The sequence below is a fragment of the Heteronotia binoei genome, chromosome 12 (assembly GCF_032191835.1).
Source record: "Heteronotia binoei isolate CCM8104 ecotype False Entrance Well chromosome 12, APGP_CSIRO_Hbin_v1, whole genome shotgun sequence".
In the NCBI taxonomy this organism is placed as follows: domain Eukaryota; kingdom Metazoa; phylum Chordata; class Lepidosauria; order Squamata; family Gekkonidae; genus Heteronotia; species Heteronotia binoei.
The window spans coordinates 80,708,135-80,727,019 of NC_083234.1; the positions used below are offsets into that span (position 1 = coordinate 80,708,135).

The following is an 18,885-nucleotide window of genomic DNA, read 5'->3' on the forward strand; positions in this document are numbered from 1 at the left end:
TCAGTGTTAAAAGAGGATAGGCTCCTTTTCCTTAGGAGTTCTAGATCTCTACAGTTATGATGACCTTGAAGATCCTTCCAAGTGGAAAGGTCTGTGTATTCTCATGGATTCAGCACCCAAGGAAAAGAGACCTCCTTCCTGTTTCTCCACCCACTGACCAGATCACACCAGGTCAAAAAGGCTTTTCCAGGGCCTTTCCTTCCTAGAGCCCCTCTAGCATTTCATTCCTCCAAAGCTCTGTTCCCTCCTAGGAGGGAGATCTTGACCCACCCATTAGCTCTCCTGCTAGATTAGGGTTGCCAAGTCCAATTCAAGAAATATCTCGGTACTTTGGGGGTGGAGCCAGGAGGCATTGGGGTGGAGCCAAGATCAAGGCTGTGACAAGCATAATTGAACTCCAAAGGGAGTTCTGGCCATCACATTTAAAGGGACGGCACACCTTTTCAATTCTTTCCTTCCATAGGAAATAATGAAGGATAGGGGCACCTTCTTTTGGGGCTCATAAAATTGGACCCCTTGGTCCAATCATTTTGAAACTTGGGGGGTATTTTGGGGAGAGGTACTAGATGCTATACTGAAAATCTGGTGCCTCTACCCCAAAAAACAGCCCCCCCCCGAGCCCCAGATACCCTCGGATCAATTCTCCATGATTTTCTATGGGAATAAATCTCCATAGGGAATAACAGAGTTGCCAGCAGACATTTCCCTCCCCTCCCCCTGCTTTCTGACGACCCTGAAGCGGGGGGAGGGCCTCCAAACCGGGGGATCCCCTGTCCCCACCTGGGGGTTGGCAACCCTATGCTAGATCTATCAGCATTTGAATTAAGGTGAGCTAAAGTATGTCTGGAAAACATTTCCACAGACTCCTCTCACCTCCTGCCTATTCTCAGCAGGGGGGGGGGGTGGTGGACTTTTAAAATGCAAAGTAAAGGATTTGCTCATTTCTAACCTCCCAGGGAAAAAATGCATTTATTCATACCCTAACCCAGGGCTGTCAAACTACCAGCCCACACCTGGCGTGCCCAGGGCTTCCATCAGGCCTGCTGCAGTTTTCTCCCCCCCTCCTCACCCTTTGAAGCTCAGAGGCTGCCAATGAGGTTCCCAGAGAGCCAGTTTGGTGAAGTGGTGAAGTGCGCAGACTCTTATCTGGGAGAACTGGGTTTGATTCCCCACTCCTCCACTTGCAGTTGCTGGAACGGCCTTGGGTCAGCCACAGCTCTGGCAGAGGTTGTCCTTGAAAGGGCAGCTGCTGTGAGAGCCCTCTCAGCCCCACCCACCTCACAGGGTGTCTGTTGTGGGGGAGAAAGGAGATTGTAAGCTGCTCTGAGTCCAATTCAGAGAAGGGCAGGGTATAAATCTGCAGTCTTCTTCTTCTGCCTTGCCTTTGCCTGCTCCTTCTGGGCTTGCAAAGCTGCAAGGAAAACCCAGAATGGATTTTCCATTAAGGTCTCTGCACCCAAACAGATTGGTCTATCTGGGCCCGGAGACATTAATGGAAAATCCATTCCATGTTTTCCTTGCAACTTTGTGCTGCAATGTGTTTCAATGGAGTGGAGCTAAAACAGTTTCACTTTTGCAGTGTTTATGGTAAGTTGAAGTTCCTTGAACATAAAGGGTTGATGCTTTGAGCCAGTTTGTCTCTGCTGAATGGACCGTAACTAGTGAGTACTCTAACCTGGGAACCCACAGCCAAAGGGGGATATTACACTGGAGAGCCATTGTCAATCTGAGTAGACTGGTGGGGGAGGGGAGAAGCTTGCAATGCCCAGCCATTTCATATTTTCCTAGACTCAGAGCATTTTATATTTTTTGTTTCTGCTGTGATCCTTGTACTTTTATATTTTATATTTTTTATTTTTAAAATTGCTTTGCCAAATCCTACGATTCCCCCACCTTTTCGTTTGAAACAAAATATCACAAAAGCGTTGAGCATCTTTGTATACACATCTTTAATTGCATTTATATCTCCACTACCTGGCATTACATTTTATGACACGCATGGCTCGGCCCAACAAAATCCTATTTATGTCAAATCTGGCCCTCGTAACAAATGAGTTTGACACTCCTGCCGTAATTACTACACCACAGTGGTCCTGAGTGACAGTGAATGCAGAGACAATCCATGTACAGTGTACAATTATTCTTGATACGTGCATTGATGTTACCTGCAATGTGTGTACAGCTGAACATGTGATACTAACATCACATTTATCCAAGTTCTGGTCCCTGGTTTTATTGGTAAATAGAATGCACACTGCTCTTTCTTTCATATGCATCCATGCAGGTTGTATGTGCATTCTTTGTGACATGTGAACAGGGCTTGAGAATCTGTGGCAACAGAGTGTGGTCCTGCCTTGAGCAGGAGGTTGGACTAGTTGGCCTGTATGGCCCCTTCCAACTCTTTGATTCTATGATTTACTTTGCTTCCCCTCTAGCACCCCCACCCACACTCCCAGCTGCTCTGCATGGGGGATGACTGCCCTTTCCTGAGAGCTGAGAAGACATGGGAATTAGTGAGTACCCCCCCCCCCCCCAATGTAGACGTCTTCCCTGCTGCTTTCTTTGCTTTGTCATGGACTTATTTTTGTAGATATTTTATTGCTCCGATTGTAAACCACCTTGAATACACTTATATAAATGGACAAGCATTTTAAATCAATACATGCAATGTATCTGAAGAAGTCTGCATGCACACGGAAGCTTCTACCCAGAATTAAACTGTGTTGGTCTTCAGGGGGCCTGGCTGGACTCACACTTTGCTCTGTTATTTCAGACCAACACGGCGACCCACTTGAATCTATCCACATGCAATAGGAGATTCCTATACAAGATGAGATGTAATTTTTAGCAACAAGAAAGAAACCTAATACAGGATTCCCTCTTACATCTAATCTAGCAGGACCCCAAATCAATATATAGGAAATTGCAGCAATAACTTAAAACTGGTTCCTTGCTTAGAAAGAGGTAGTGAGAAGTGCAAGGAGAGTCACAGAATCATAGAGTTGGAAAGGACCTCCAGGGTCATCTAGCCCAACCCCTGCACAATGCAGGAAACTCACAAACACCTCATTGCTGTCAGATGGCCATCTAGCCTCTGTTTAAAAACCTCCAAGGAAGGAGAGCCCACTACCTCCGGAGGAAGCCTGTTCCACTGAGAAATCGCTCTAACGATCAGGAAGTTCTTCCTAATATTGAGCCTGAAATTCTTTTGATTTAATTTTAGCCCACTGGTTCTGGTCCTACCTTCCGGGGCCACAGAAAACAATTCCACACCATTCTCTAGATGACAGCCCTTCAAGTACTTGTAGATGGTGATCATATCGATTGATTGATATTGCCTCTCATTCCATGGCAGCCCTGAAGAAGGTATAGATTGCATTTGGCAAGGACAAACACCCTTTTCTAAGTTTCTGGAGGAAAAGGGCAGAAAGAAGAGCACACTGGAAGCTGGGCCTAGGCGGTCGTTCAAAGGGGCTGCATACTTCGAGCAGCTATTTCATGTCCACTCAGAAATTCCACTGAACGAGGGGTCCCAAACGGCACAGGCCGAGGCTTCAGTGGTGGCATAAGAAGACTACAGGAAGCTGAAATCAAAGAACCAATGTTGTACACAGCCCCTTCTGAGAGCAAGGCCTCTGGCTGGCAGTCATGGCTGGCCCAAATGGAATGAAGTCAAACTGGCCTTCCAGCACTGTTGCTTAAATCGGGCCAATACAGTTGACATCTTTGGACACCTAAAGCTGTTCTTAAATGATGGCTCCACACCATTCCATTTTCTCCCCTCACACTTATAACTTTTGAACAGCAATCAAGAATCAACATCCCCTCCCCTCTCTTGACCCCACTTGACCTCTCATTCTGCAAGTCTGCCTTACCCCAAATTCATTCTTCTGCTGCACAGTCAAATCCAAGCAGTCTTCCCTGTCCTCCTTTTTTCCTAATGCCTGTCTTCTTTCTTCATTTTAGGGCTCTAAATTATAAGCCAATGGTCTTCAAACCCTGGATTGCAACACTTACAGTACAAGTATACAAAGATGAAGTGTACTGTGTTTCTCCTTCTGAGGACAGGAAGGTGAGGTTACTCAGAGGTGGATTCTTCCAGGTTCTGAAGGCACCTTCTCTACAAGAACTTTCCCCTGCCCCCCGCCCCCTCCCCATACACTGTTCCTCTGATGTTCTGTGGGCCTGTTTGCAATGAAGAGGCTGATGCCCATGGCTTCCTGTCTCTTCCACCAATCAGGGCCCAGCTCCTTCCACCCATCAGTCCACCAGTGCTCCACAGGCATCCATAGGGTGTGGAGTCTCTTTGGCCTTCTCTCCTCCCCTCCCCAGTCCAGCCTGGCTACTCCCCCTCCTCCCCGCCACATTTGTCTCATTCCTTTAGTTGGGCTCCAGCCTCAGCGAGAGGCTTTGCTAAGTAACCCACAGACAGACTTCAGCTATAAAGGCATAGGTGGAACTTCACTGATATGTTACAAGTTCAGAAGTGAAAGTAAGAATCTTTAAGCAATCCAGGGAAGTACAGGCTTCTCCCCCCCGGACTTTTTAACACATAACGTCAAGGCCTTTGCCAGGCTTCTGGCAGGTTATGCTGTGTCTGCATTCTGATACGTTTACAGTCTTATGCTTTCAATTGTAGTTCATTTGCAGGCTCACAAGTCAAGTCAAGTTAGCCTTTATTGGCATAAAATATATAGATGTATATCAGAGCAAATTGGTTAAAAAAAAGATAAAATGGAGCAATTGCATACATATACATCAGGAAAAGCATAAACATAAACTGTTTCTATGAGATCCTCTGATGTGCCTTTAAAACAGAATAAAGAAACTTAGCCACTTTCTCAGTGACACTAGTGAAGTATCATTCAAAAGATTATAGGCCTTAAGTGCATCAGAACAATCAACCACGCTAACTAAAAGAGGATGTAAATACTTGTGACGAAGATCTGCATACAAATTACAATAAAGAAGAATATGAGTAACTGACTTCACACATTTTTGCTTACAGAGACAGTATCGGACTGAGTAGGCTGTCTTGTTAAATCTGCCATAAAGAACGGCAGAGGGCATGGCGTTGCATCTGGCAAGGGAAAAAGCTCTACGCTGCTGTGGCACCTGCAAGACTGATAGATATGAGGCCATTTTCCCAGTACTAAGAGAGATCTCAAAACTTAGTGGGGAACAAGTTTTCTTAGCCAGATAGGTCTGTATAGGTCTTGGCGCTCAGTATCTAGCAATCTGTTTTTAATTTGTTGGACTGCAGTGGTGAAGGACAGCATGGACAACAGTTCTAGGGATAAACCCATTGCTTTTATTTTTCTCTCAATCTGTGCTGACCAATTTGACAAATTAATTTCAGACAGCATTTGAGAGATATAGCTCCCCAGTTCAGAGTTGTAGTGCAAGCGTAGCCAGAATTTGAAGGTCATGAGCCATGCACTCGGAACAATTAAAGACATGCCAGTTTCTAAGCAGATAACTGCATATGGGACACATTTTGGCATGCCCAGAATTTTACGCAAGAATTTGGATTGGACACGTTCGATAGCACCTTTATAAGATCCAATCCAGATAGGGATGCCATACAGAAGTTGTGAAATCACTTTGGCTTTGAATATTTTTATGGCAGCTGGCACAAATTGGTTACCTCTGCCATAAAAAAGCGAGCTAAGGCAGATGCACTGATGTTAGCTATCTTCACTGCATACTTGTGATGGGTAGGCCAAGTCACATTATATTGAAAATAAACACCTAAGTATTTAGAAGATGAAGATGATATTGGATTTATATCCCGCCCTCCACTCCAAAGAGTCTCAGAGCAGCTCACAATCTCCTTTACCTTCCTCCCCCACAACAGACACCCTGTGAGGTGGGTGGGGCTGGAGAGGGCTCTCACAGCAGCTGCCCTTTCAAGGACAGCCTCTGCCAGAGCTACGGCTGACCCAAGGCCATTCCAGCAGGTGCAAGTGGAGGAGTGGGGAATCAAACCTGGTTCTCCCAGATAAGAGTCCGCACACTTAACCACTACACCAAACTGGCTCTCCATACACCAAACTGGCTCTCTCCATTTAAAATACTTGATTTGCTCTATCTCTTTACCATCAGTAACCCATTTGTAAAGTCTCTACTTTTTTGAGAAAACTAAGATTTTGGATTTCTCATAATTGAGCTGGAGCTTATTACTAGTAAAATACAGACCACAACGGGACAACAGACGTCTTAAGCCCACTCTAGAGCAGGACAGCAGCACCGTATCGTCAGCATAAAGTAACAAGGGTACATGTAATGCACCAAGTTTTGGACTATGGCAGTCAGGACCAGACAACTGAATAGCCAGGTCATTAAGGAGATTAAATAAAAAGGGAGCCAAAATGCAACCCTGTTTGACACCCTTATTGGCAGCAATCTTCGATGTTAGGTTGCCTGCTAATAAGTATTTGATCTGGCAGGTGGTAGAAGTGTATAATCTCATAAGGAGTCTTTTATCCATGTTTAGTTTATCTAGCTTAATCCAGAGACGGTCCCTGTCAACTGAATCAAATGTGCCTTTTAAATCTAAAAAAGCAACAAATAATTTCTGGTTATTATGCACAGTGTACTTGTTGACTAGATGGGCTAGGGTAATGCAGTGGTCTAAAGTGGTCTTCCCTTTGTAGAAGCCCAACTGTTCAGGGCCTAGAATTTTTTCCTGCAACATCCACAGATTGAGCTTGACTAACAGATGTTTGGAGTAAAGCTTGCCAATGATGGAGAGTAGGCTAATCGGCCTGTAATTGGCAGGGTTAGTGTGATCACCTTTTTTGTATAGCGGGACCACTACTGCCTTCAACCATGCCAAGGGAATTATGCCAGTTCGATCTACAATTGTAAACAGAGATGCAAGGGGTCTAATTTTAAGATTTAAGAGGAAATGGCATCCGGACCAGGAACCTTTCCTAATTTCAGTTGTGTAATTAATTCTTTTATTTCCTCTGGAGGGAAAGGAGGCCAGTCAGGTAAAGTGGCTAGAGGAAAATCAGATGGTTCAGTACAAGTTAGATCTTGATGGAACAGAACTGAGAAGTGCTGAAACCAAACATAAGAGGAAATGGCAGACATAGATGGGTCATCGGCCCGGAATGCACCTGAGACTATGGCCCAGAACTTATTAGAATTTTTTAAGGTAGAAGCAAGGTATAGCTCTTCCTATTGAGTTTTAATATAATTGTGCCTCTTTTTTGTGATAAGGTGGTGCAACCGAGTCTTAAGCACAAAGTATAGGCAAGGTCAGGGCCTTTGAATTGCGGTATTGGTTGTAAACTTTACGCAGAAGAGTTTTTGTTTCTTTACATTCTGTCGAACCATTGGTGTGCAGAATTTACTAGAATAGTTGCACCTCTGCTTGGGCACCCTGAACTGACACTCAGTGATTCAGAGATATAAGATGTTAAAGAATTGTAAGTTGATACAGATACATTAGGGTCAGATGCACATATTAAAGAGGATCTCTATTCTACAGAGGGACCAGATCTGAAGAGCTCACATCTTTTGGTAACACCGCATAACTAACCTCTCTGCATCGGCCAGCAGCACCCATCTTGTCACTGGCAGTCACCTGTTGCCATCTGTCTGGCTGGAAGCTGCTCACTTTCGCTGTTAGGGAAACTGTCTGATGGGGAAGGGGGGGAGAGAGTATCTATCTTTGAATAACTGCGCACCAGAATTTGTGCGCCTAAATGTGCATGTAGCTAATGGTCATCATAAGGTGTAGAAGCATAGCCCAACAGGCGGTGCTCAGTTTTTGCTGTGAACATGCTAATAATTAAATAAACCCTAATCTGATTTATATCAAAGGGCCCCCGCATTCCCAGGCAGCCACCACCATCCCCACTGTGAGAAACAAGACAACTTTTCACAGACCATCCCAAGAATATTACATGTTCGATACATCACCACCCCCTAATATACCACAGTCACAGTGACATGGTGTGGAGGGGACACTGCATGGCTTCTGCCACTCAGTCCTAGAGGTCGATCCTTTGCTTCCTCCTCCCTGCAACATACCTCTCAGTGCTCTATTTGCATTTCCTGTTCTGTGCTCCCTTTTCCTGCTGCCCAGCCACGAGCTTAGCCTGGACACTGAGGAGGCCATTGCTGTGGCTTCCTTTATTTCTCCCTGCTGGGATGTTTCACATCTCCTCCTGTGCTTTCTGCTGTGTCCCTCCCGTGTCAGGAGGGGGCAATCTCTCTCCTAAGCAACAGAACCTACATCATTTGCCTTAATTATGATTGGGTGGGTGGGTGGGGGAGATTAGATTCTGTAATGGTAAAACAAGAGGTGAAACAGTGGTGTACACACATGCTCTCGGAAACCTAAATCTGAATCCGAACCATAGCTCATTCCAGAACAGGCTGCCTCAGACATGATTAAAATTCGTTTTCCAAACACCTTTTATTATACACACTGTGTTGGAATAATCAGGTCTCCTGCTACACATTTGCATAACCAACTGAAGTTCTGATTTTTACTTCTCTTTGCATGAGAAAAACTGATTTAAAATGTCTCACTGTAGATGTGAAGTTAAGAGTCAAAGTTAGCACCTGTGGAGTCTTATAAAGGTGCTGATATTCTACCTTCCCTCTCCGCTCCCCCCAAAAAACCCTACATAAGTATCAATGGACAATCATTTGATAGAAAATAGCAGACAAAAGGTGTTTTGAATCTTATATCAAGAGTCATGATGTGGACCCTTCCCATTGTCCAACCCCTAGACTTTCCTGCCCCTACTGCTTGGCCATGTCGTCCCTGAAAGCACTCATCGTGGCTCTCTCCTCACACCATTCCACGAAGGAGGGGCACTCCATTCTCCCTCATCCACTGAGAGAACAAAAAGTTTCCCCCTTCTCCACCTTTGCGTCAATTACAGCTGGGGTTGTCCCTGTCAATGAAAACTCCTTTTGCAAGGAGCCATTCGCTCCATCTGAAGTGGCTCTCCTTATTGGCAGTGGCATACTTAGTGGCCACAGCATTGGCCAAAAGAGCAGGAAGTTGGGAGCAGATACTCCTGTTATTTTTCATGAAAGTAAGGTGATCAGGCCACTCCTCCCTAAAGCTGTGTCACAACAACTATCACTCTCCCTGGATCACTCTCCTCCGCCATATGCCATCAGGGCCCTGCGGGATCACCTACAATTCCACAGGGCCTGTAAGGCAGAGATGTCCTGCCAGGACTTTGGGTGAAGACAGAGACAGCCGCCATCTTGGCTGGCACCTTCTTCGGCTCTCCGTGTCTGTCCTGCCCTCTTCCCTCCACCTGTAAAGCAGCTGGCAATCTGCAACTGGACTAGGATTTCACAATCTGTTTTTAGACTTTAAACAACTGTTGTTTTAAATTGTTTGTTTACGCTTAAATCTAATAAAAATGAATTTTAAAAAACTATACATCTCAAGATATAGTACTTCCACTATGAGAAGAAGAAGAGGAGGAGGGATATTGGATTTATACCCCGCCTTCACTCTGAATCTCAGAGCAGCTCACAATCTTTTTTACCTTCCCCAGCCCAACAACAGACACCCTGCGAGGTAGGTGAGGCTGAAAGAGCTCTCCCAGAAACTGTCCTTTCAAGGACAGTTCTGCAAGAGCTACAGCTGACCCAAGGCCATTCCAGCAGCTGCAAGTGGAGGAGTGGGGGATCAAATCCAATTCTCCCAGATAGAGTCCACGCACTTAACCACATTTGCCCATCTCCTGCCTTGAAAACCCCACTGTGCTGCTGGGGTCCCCACAAGTTGGCTGGGAGACTTTTGAGCAGTCACAAGTTAAGTCTAACTTATCTTGCAGTTCAAGATGGAGGCCACATTAGCAGGGCTAGTGCCAGGCTTTTAGGCACCCTACGCCCACAGCCCTCCCCCCCCACCCCAACTTCCTACCCTGGCGCTTGTGACCTTCCTCCCCCCCTGCCCCACAGGCAAAGTCAGGCTGGGGCCCTGCTGCTGTACCTTTTCTACCACCTGGACCTTTAGAAGCCACACCACAGGGCACCCACCTATGCCTGTTTACTTAGAAGTAGCCCTGCCGGTCAGAAGGTGACCAATATGCTACTGGGGAAGAGCGGAGGGCAAGTCCAAGTAAGCACAGAAAGAGTGAAGTGGCTGGGCCAAAGCCGAAAGACCACTCAGCTGTGGATGTGTCTCTGATGGTGAAAGGTAAGTCCGATGATGCAAGAAACAATACTGCACTGGAACGTGGAATGTAAGATCTATGAATCAAGGTAAGCTGGATGTAGTCAAACAAGAGATGGCAAGACTGAACCGACATCTTGGGAATCAGTGAACTAAAATGGACGGGAATGGGTGACTTTAACTCAAAGGATCACTACATCTATTATTGTGGGTAAGAGTTCCATAGAAGAAATGGTGTGGCCTTTATAGTTAACAAGAGAGTGAGGAAGGCAGTAATGGGAAACAATCTCAAAAATGACAGAATGATCTCGGTCTGTATCCAAGGCAAACCATTCAATATCACAGTAATCCAAGTCTATGCCCCAACCACCGATGCAGAAGAGGCTGAAGTGGACCAGTTCTATGAAGATCTACAACACCTTTTAGAATTAACACCAAAAAAGATGTCCTCCTGATCACAGGGGACTGGAATGCCAAAGAAGGAAGCCAAAAGGTAACCGGAACAACGGACAAGTTTGGCCTTGGAGAATAAAATGAAGCCAGGCAAAGGTTAATAGAGTTCTGACACGAGAACAAACTGGTCATAGCGAACACCCTCTCAACAACCTCAAAGGTAACTCTACACATACACATCACCTGATGGGCAACACAGAAATCAGATTGATTATATACTCTGCAGTCAAAGATGGAGAAGCTGCTTACAGTCAGCCAGGCAGGTGAGGAAGTTGCTTGACTTGGCAGAGTTTGTATCTCCCAGCACACACCAGGGGATCTGAAGTCATCCAGAACTGCAAGGTCAAACTTCTCAAGGAGGGCAACATCCACTGTCTCACCCTGGTGAAGTGGACTGTAGCAGACTCCAACCACGATACTGTTCATACTTCTTTCCCTTATCCTCTGCTGCCTCCTCTGACAACATTTCCTGACAAGCAAACCCTCTTTTTGCATGCAGCCCCACTCCATGTCCTCTTTGACCTTCTCAGCTTTTCTTTAACAATTCATATCCATCGAGTGCTAAATTCCAGTCGTGGGAATCATCCCACTCCGTCTCTGTAATGTCTTCTCAATCACATTGTCCTGTCTTCATTAGAAGCTCAAGCTCTTCCTCCTTCCTGCCCAGGCTTTGGCCATGAGGACGTAGGCACGAAGCCCTCTGCCTTCGGCTCCATTTGACCTGGCCTTGCCAGGTGGACCTCAGCAGTTCGGAATGGAATTTTGTTTCTATTATTGTTGGAGTACTTGATGATGGGCACCTGGACTACAGAATTTTGTCAGAAATTTACATCTGGCCATTTCCAATCCAAAGCAGGAAGTCAAAAGGTAACCGGAACAACTGACAACTTTGGCCTTGGAGAACAAAATTAAGCCGGGCAAAGTCTGTGGCTTTCTAAAAAGATTTTGTCTCTGCCTGCAAACATTCAGAAGGCTTCTGTCAAGAAATAATGCATTTTTTCTTTGGACGTTTGAAAGGAGCAAAACCTGCACTCCATTTTAAAAGCCACCCCCCCCCCTCCCGCCTTTGAGCAGAGAGTAGACAGGAAGGGAGGAAGTCCATTCAATTACTTCCCAGACTAATCTCAGTACACCTTCATACAAATGCTGATAGGTCTAGACAACGGGATGGTCAAGCTCTCCCTCCCCACAACTTGGGAGATTTGGAGGAATGAAATACTTACACAGGGGTGGCCAAACTTGTTTAACATAAGAGCCACATAGAATAAACGTCAGATATTTGAGAGCCACAAGACATGAATGTCAGATGTAGGCAGGTAGGTACAGGCCGAGCTCTGGGGGCACAGGGTGCCCCAGGCAAACCGACTGCCTGCACCCCCTCTGCATGGGCGCCCCGATGCCCCCCTGCGCTTACAGGAGCAACGTCCTATCACGCTTTGGCGGGCATTCTCTTAATAGCGAGCAGCAGGAAGGGGCTTTGAAGCCCCTTCCTGCTGCTTGCTATTAAGAGAATGCCCACCGAAGTGTGGAAGCAGGAGGATCATGTCGCTCCTGTGAGTGCACCGGGGGTGGGAAGCTAAGCTCACAGGGAGGCGGCAGGGCGGGTGACCTAAGGAGGAGGGGAAGGGCCGGGTGGAGGAAGATGGCGGGTGAGGGGAGAAGGGGCGGGCTACTGAAGAGAAGGGCCAGGAGGGCGGAAGAAGAGGATGGCGGGCAGGCAAGCTACTGGGGCAGGAATGGGCAAGTGGCAGCAGCGGTGGGGGAGGGGGAAGTGCAGTAGATGGGAAGAGGCTGGCGGTGGTGGCGGCGGCAAAGTAGGTGGTTGTCTTGGGCACCAGGAGGGGGGGAGCCCAATTTGGTGCCCCCACCTTCCCAGCACCCTAGGCAACCGCCTAGTTTGCCTAGTGGACAAGCCAGCCCTGGGTGGGTAGGTAGGTAGGAAGACGGGTGAACAGGATAGGATAGACAGACAAACAGGAGTTTCAACTGGCCATAAACACTGCCAAAGTGAAACTGCTTGACTTCCACTCCTTTGAAACACACAGTAGCACAGACAAAGGTGCAAGGAAACACGGAATGGCTTTTCCATTAGTGTCTCTAGGCCCACATAGATCTGTCTGTTCAGGTGCAGAGACCTTAATGGAAAATCCATTCTATATTTTCTTTGTAGCTTTGCAAGCCCAGAAGAGCTTCCAGCTGAAGCAGGCAAAGGCAAGGCAGAAGGAGCTGGGAACTTTGGCAGCCTCAGAGCTTCAAAGGGTGAGGACAGGAGGGGCAGGAGAGAGGAGATTGTCACAGGCCTGGACGGGCCAGATGTGTCCCATGGGCCAGGAGTTGGACAACCCTGACTTACAATAAACTTCTTGTTGTTATACTGCCTTGGTCCTCACACCTCTTTGGTCACAGTTAAAAGCTACCTGTTAATAGGAAGATACATGGGTTGGGTGGATGCTCTGAACCCTTTCCAGAGTGGTGGAAGCCAGTAGAAGGCCCTTCCTGGGTCCTGCGGTGTGTCAGAGACAAAGGAGACTTTGCTTCTCAAAAGCTACGCCCTGGAAATCTTCTTGGTGCCTCAGGTGGCTCCTGGTCTCAAATCTACTACAGATCAACATGGCTACCCTCTGAAACTAAATACCGCATGAACTGTAGTCCCCCCCCCCCCCCCCCCCCGAATCTCTGCCATTTCCCCAATGGAATTTCACATCTCTTGCCATATCACTCACTTTCTTTGCTACACACAGTAGCCAAATCCAGGAATGGCAAAGCCAAGTTAGCTAATGTTTTCTGAAGTATGGTTGCAGGGTGAACACTCCGAATCCACGGAGTAGCTCTGAGGGCAGACGTGGGGAGTGTTTCAGCCGTGCAGCTTGCTCAAAGACGGCCCTGGGAATCCAGCCTCAGCTCTCAAGATCCCTTTGCAGATGACATGTTGAAGACAAAAGCCATACAGTAACTCTTAGCAAGGGGAGACTGGCGAGGAGGAGACCTGTGCTTGGTGCTGGCAGGCTGCACTACTGACTTTGCTCTGACCCGTGGTGGTTTTCTGCAAACTGGCAATGCGTATGAAGACCACTTGTGAAATCAAGGGCAAGGAACAGGGTGGGGAAGGGGGAGGAGAAAAGCCAGAATGTTGAAATATACTTTGTTTTGTAAGAATTACGGGAAGGTGATGTTGCAATCAGAATGAGCAGAATAGTGGAAAGGAAGTCAGGGATTCATGCAGGACTTAAACTGACAGATTTTACATTTGTGCGCATTTAGGCAGCATCTTTCAAAGGGAAACAAATGTTAAACATGATGAATGTTGTAAGAAACTTTTTAAATGTAGCATTATCTAGACATCACAACTGGAAGTCCGCAAGTCATTCGACCTTCCTTGCTTAGCTGTGTCCCAGTTCCCTTCCAACCCCCACCCCTCCAGGCCACTGCGGCTGCCTTTGGGCCCAGAGTGGGTGATCCTGGATGATGACAACATGGCTGCCAGGCATGGAGGGGCTATCAGAAGCTGCTGCTGCCACGGCTGGGCCTCAAGCGGCTTTTGGAGGCCACTTCCACCGGGCCCGGTGGCTCTCAGAACCCCTGCACCCGCAGGACAGAGGAGGAAAGGCCATTCAGCATGCACAGACAATGCTATGCGGGGGGGGGGGGGGGCAGGATAAACTTCCTCCAATGTGTGTGCAGGTTGGTTGGTTAGTTGTTTAGTTTCAGATGCTGTCAGTGTGCACCTGATCCACAGACTTCGATATCCACAGATCCACCCACACTTGGAGGAGGAGGAGGAGACGACGACAACATTGGATTTATATTCCGCCTTCCACTCAAGAGTCTCAGAGCAGCTCACAATCCCTTTTATCTTCCTCCCCACAACAAACACCCTGTGACGCAGATGGGGCAGAGAGGGCTCTCTCAGAAACTGCCCTTTCAAGGACAAGTCCTGCAAGAGCTATGGTTGACCCAAGGCCATCCCAGCAGGTGCAAGTGGAGGAGTGGGGAATCAAACCCGGTTCTCCCAGATAAGAGTCTGCACACTTCACCACTACACCAAACTGGCACTCAGTTTGATTAGATATCCACATTGATTAGATATCCAGATTACTGAAGGGTGATATTAATTTGCAAATACCAGGGCTTTTGTTGAGCAGGAACACACAGGAACGCAGTTCCAGCTGGCTTGGCATCAGGGGGTGTGGCCAAATATGTAATAAGTTCCTGCTGGGCTTTTTCCACCAAAAAAGCCCTGGCAAATCCTATCATATATTCTGACCTGGATTGCCAGGAAGTCCAGAGTTGCTATGCAGAAGCAAATAATGGCAAGCCACCTTTGTTCATCTCTTGCCCTGAAAAATCCCTGGGAGGTTGTCATAAGTGGGCTGCAACCTGATAGAATGGGGAGTGTGGAAGGTGCTGACAGCTCTATCAGCCCAACCTGAGGATGCAAGCAGGCAAGACAGATCTTTCTACAAACATTGAAGATGCCCAGGTTTGCAGGAAAATGTGAAATCTTTTTTAAAAAACACACACTGAGAGATTATCATAAAATCAGAGAGTTGGAATGGACCTCCAGCGTCATCTAGTCCAACCACCTGCACAATGCAGAAAACTCACAAACACCTCCCCCTAAATTCACAGGATCTTCATTGCTGTCAGAGGGCCATCTAGCCTCCATTGAAAAACCTCCAAGGAAGGAGAGCCCACCACCTCCCGAGGAGGAAGCCTGTTCCACTGATTAGTAAAACCCAAAATAACAGATCCCTTCTGCTTCTGTTGAGAGGCAACCATGGCATTGCATCTTCTGTGAGTCAAAGGAAGGCAGGTCTGGATGCAGGGCCCTTTCCAGGACTATTTTGGTCTCTGAAGGATGACTTGCTGGGACTAGGCCTGGGGCTAGGGTTGCCAACTCCAGGTTGGAAAATTCCTGGAAATGCTGGGGTGGAGACTATGGACTGCCAGGTCCAGAACAGATTCACAGTTTTAAAATCCCCTGAAAAAAAGTCTGCAGATGATACTAAATTGGGAAGGGCAGCACATGTGGTAGAAGACAGAGTCAGGATACAGGATGATCTTGACAGGCTGGAAAACTGGGCTAAACCAATAAAATGAATTTTAACAGGGATAAATGTAAAGTTCTGCATTAAGGTAGGAAAAAAATCAAATGAATAATTATAGGATGGGGGAGACTTGTCTTGCAGTGCAAAAAAGGGATCTAGAAGTCTTAGTGGACCATACACTGAACATTGAGTCAGCAGTGTGTTGCAGTAGCTAAAAAGGCAAATGTTATTTTGGGCTCTATCAACAGAAGTATAGTGTCCAGATCACACGACACATCCAGATCATGCACTTTGCTCTGGTTAGAGCACTGTGTTCAGTTTTGGGTACCACACCATATTCAAGTAGTTGAAGGGCTGTCATATGGATGTTGGCATGGAGTTGTTTTCTGTGGCCCCAGAAGGTCAGACCAGAACCAAAGGGTTGAGATTAAACCAAAAGAGTTTTCAGCAAAACATTAGGAAGAACTTAGAGTGGTTCCTCAGTGGAACAGCCTTCCTCAGGAGCTGCTTTGGAGATTTTTAAACAGAGGCAGCTGTTCATCACTTCGGGGTCAGGCAGCCATTTTTCTCCAGGTTAGCTTGGTCAGGGATCCTGGAGTGCTTTTTTCCCCTCCCCCCCCTTTTTTTCTAAGCATAGAGCAGGGTCACTGAGAATGTGTAAGGAGAGGCATTTGTGAATCCCCTGCATTTGTGCAGACATTTGGACTAGATGAGCCTGGTTTTCCTTTCCAGCTCTATGATTCTAAGTCTGCTAGAGCCACTGTTGGCAATGAACAGAGCCCTGGACTTGGGCCAAGGGAAAGTGGATTTAACTCCTCTGCATTCTCTCAAGAGACCATCCAAACTCATGGCGGTAGTAAGTTACTGATGGGGGTGGGTGGGTAGTCAACATACAAATGTTATAGTGAACTCTTTTCAACAGCTTGTCCAGTAGCAACCAGGCAGGAGAAAGCAACAAACAGATTTGAACCCAGCTTGAGACAACTTTTCTCCTCCCGTCCCCATCTCCAACATCCAGCCTAAGTGTTCTGGAGAACTGAAAAGATTGCTTGCTGTTTTGTGCCTACTTCTACCTACAGCACAGAATCATAAGATGACTTCACTAGTCTATTTAGAAAATACCTCATTGGATCCAGTGTGCGAAAAGCAAGATCAGAGTCACAGCTTCAGCTTCAGAGCTGCAGCCAGATGTTCACACTCAACAGCAAATGTATGAAGTGAGGACAATTTAAACACCAAAAAGAAAGGAAATGTTACAGGAACCCATTCTCCCCCTCGGAAGACAGCATCCTAGCCACTTTTTATATGATGCACATAAGGAATGGTGATTCCTTAAGAGAAACTAGGGAGTGCTTACATTTCATGATTTATTTTTATTTTTTGCAATTGACACACTGCATCTCTAGAGGCCAGTCTCCAAAAGTTTCAACATGGAGAGTGGAAGGAAAAATGAGGTCAGTTAGCCCTAAGTTTCTTGGAGAAAAAGGCAAGGCAAAACAAGGAAAAGGAAAATCTCAGAAATCTAGACAAATATTCTGACCATCGAATAATAAATGCACACACCGGTACACAACTTTAAAAATACCAAAAGATAGCCTTTGAAGCACATGTTTGATGGCAAAGTGGAAATTATGGAGCCAGAGTACATCACACAAACACCAGCAAGACCCGTTTCCTTAGCTCCCTTATTGTACAAGTCTATAATCCAATCCAAACCCTAAGAACAGCTGGAGCTAAAATGCACAAGAAAACAAGAATTAAGCCAAGACAAGGCAGCTTCCCATACTCCTGTGTATTTCGATGGCCTTGACTGGCTGGTGTTCTTTAGTCAGAAAGCAACACAATTTTAGCAGTGGGGGATATGAAACAGCTGGGGGGGGGGGAGAGGAGGCGGTGAAGAGTTGGGTTTCTACCCTGCCCTTCACTGGGAATCTCAGAGCAGCTTCCAATCTCCTTCCCTTCCTCTCCCCACAAGGCAGATGGGCCTGATAAAGCATGGAGAGCTCTGCTGCCCCAGCCGGCTGCATGTGGAGAATCAAACCCAGTTCTCCTTGGGCCAGGCCTGCTCTGCTGCTCCCTTCCTTCTCGCACTGTCGACATCATGTCCAGCAGCTTGGAGTTCCCTGCCTACTCTGCCTTAGTGGATGCTGTGCCCTGCACTGCTGACTCCCTCAGTCTGTGCTGTGACTGACCTGGGGCCATCACTGCCCAAGGCCACGCTCATCCTCCTGGCCTCCCCCTGCCACCGTCTGGGTGAGTGGCTGCTGTGGGGCGATATAAGGCCGGTGGGACATGCCCTATGCAGAGGCAAAACAGCTGCCTGCGCCAGACTTCTGTGTCCTCCTGGATTAGAACGGCCATAGAATTCAACCAACGATGCAGACAGCGTGAGGCAGGCAGTGCTCACCTCAGGCTCCCTCAAAACAACCCCCCCATCTTCAGATGAGACATTTTTGTAGGATCTGTCGTCACAAGTGCCGCTCGTGTTAAGCTCTGATCCACTGGAGCACCTAATCTTTGTAGGCCTCCTGAGGGACTGAGGGCCACCCACCCCTCGTGGTTTTCAGGGCCAGCGACACTCAGAGGGGGGTCTGCCACGCCTTGCCACGCCAGCAAGCCACCCGCCACCCAAAATCACATAAGAAGTGGAGAAAGGGTGGCGTGGGCTTCTCCAGGGGCTAATGAGGGCTGCTGGGGGTGTGGCAAAGCTCCTGGTGGTTGGCTGGCTGCCAGCTCTAATCCAGGGATTGTTATGCAGCTGCACCTGCTATTTGATGCACAAGGTAGGTCAGTGGGGAGGAGAGGTGGGCTGTCAGAAAGGTTCAGGAGCTGTGCTCCTGTGAGCTCCTGCTGAATTCAAGGTCTGGTCTCTCTTCTTACTAATAGGATTTGTCTTTCTTTGTTTCACTTCCCAAGAATAATATGCATCTTCCTCTGTTCCTTAAATAAAGAGAAAATGGTCTGTTGTTTTTAAAAGAATGATTAGGTTTGGCTTGGTTTTTAAATTGTATATTCTGCTTTCCTGCTCAAATGAAAACTCTGCATGAAGTCCCACTCCCTGGACTCTGTGAGTCACCACGGGGAAGAATTCCACCTCCTCACAAATGCCTCTCTATATATGGCCGTGTGGAGGGAGATGCAGACATGCCCCCCCCCCCCTCGGTCCAAGTGAAGATGCAACCTCTGGAAGCTTGGCTAGAACACTCCAACTTCCTTTGCAAC

The 18,885-nt window shown here is 47.1% G+C and overlaps 1 protein-coding gene across 1 annotated transcript in view; it reads right to left on the minus strand.

Annotated features, from left to right (window-relative positions):
• The window catches only part of NACC2 (NACC family member 2), a 78,546-nt gene that overhangs the window by 35,656 nt on the left and 24,005 nt on the right, over positions 1-18,885 (minus strand). The gene's annotated exons all lie outside the window — the stretch shown is intronic.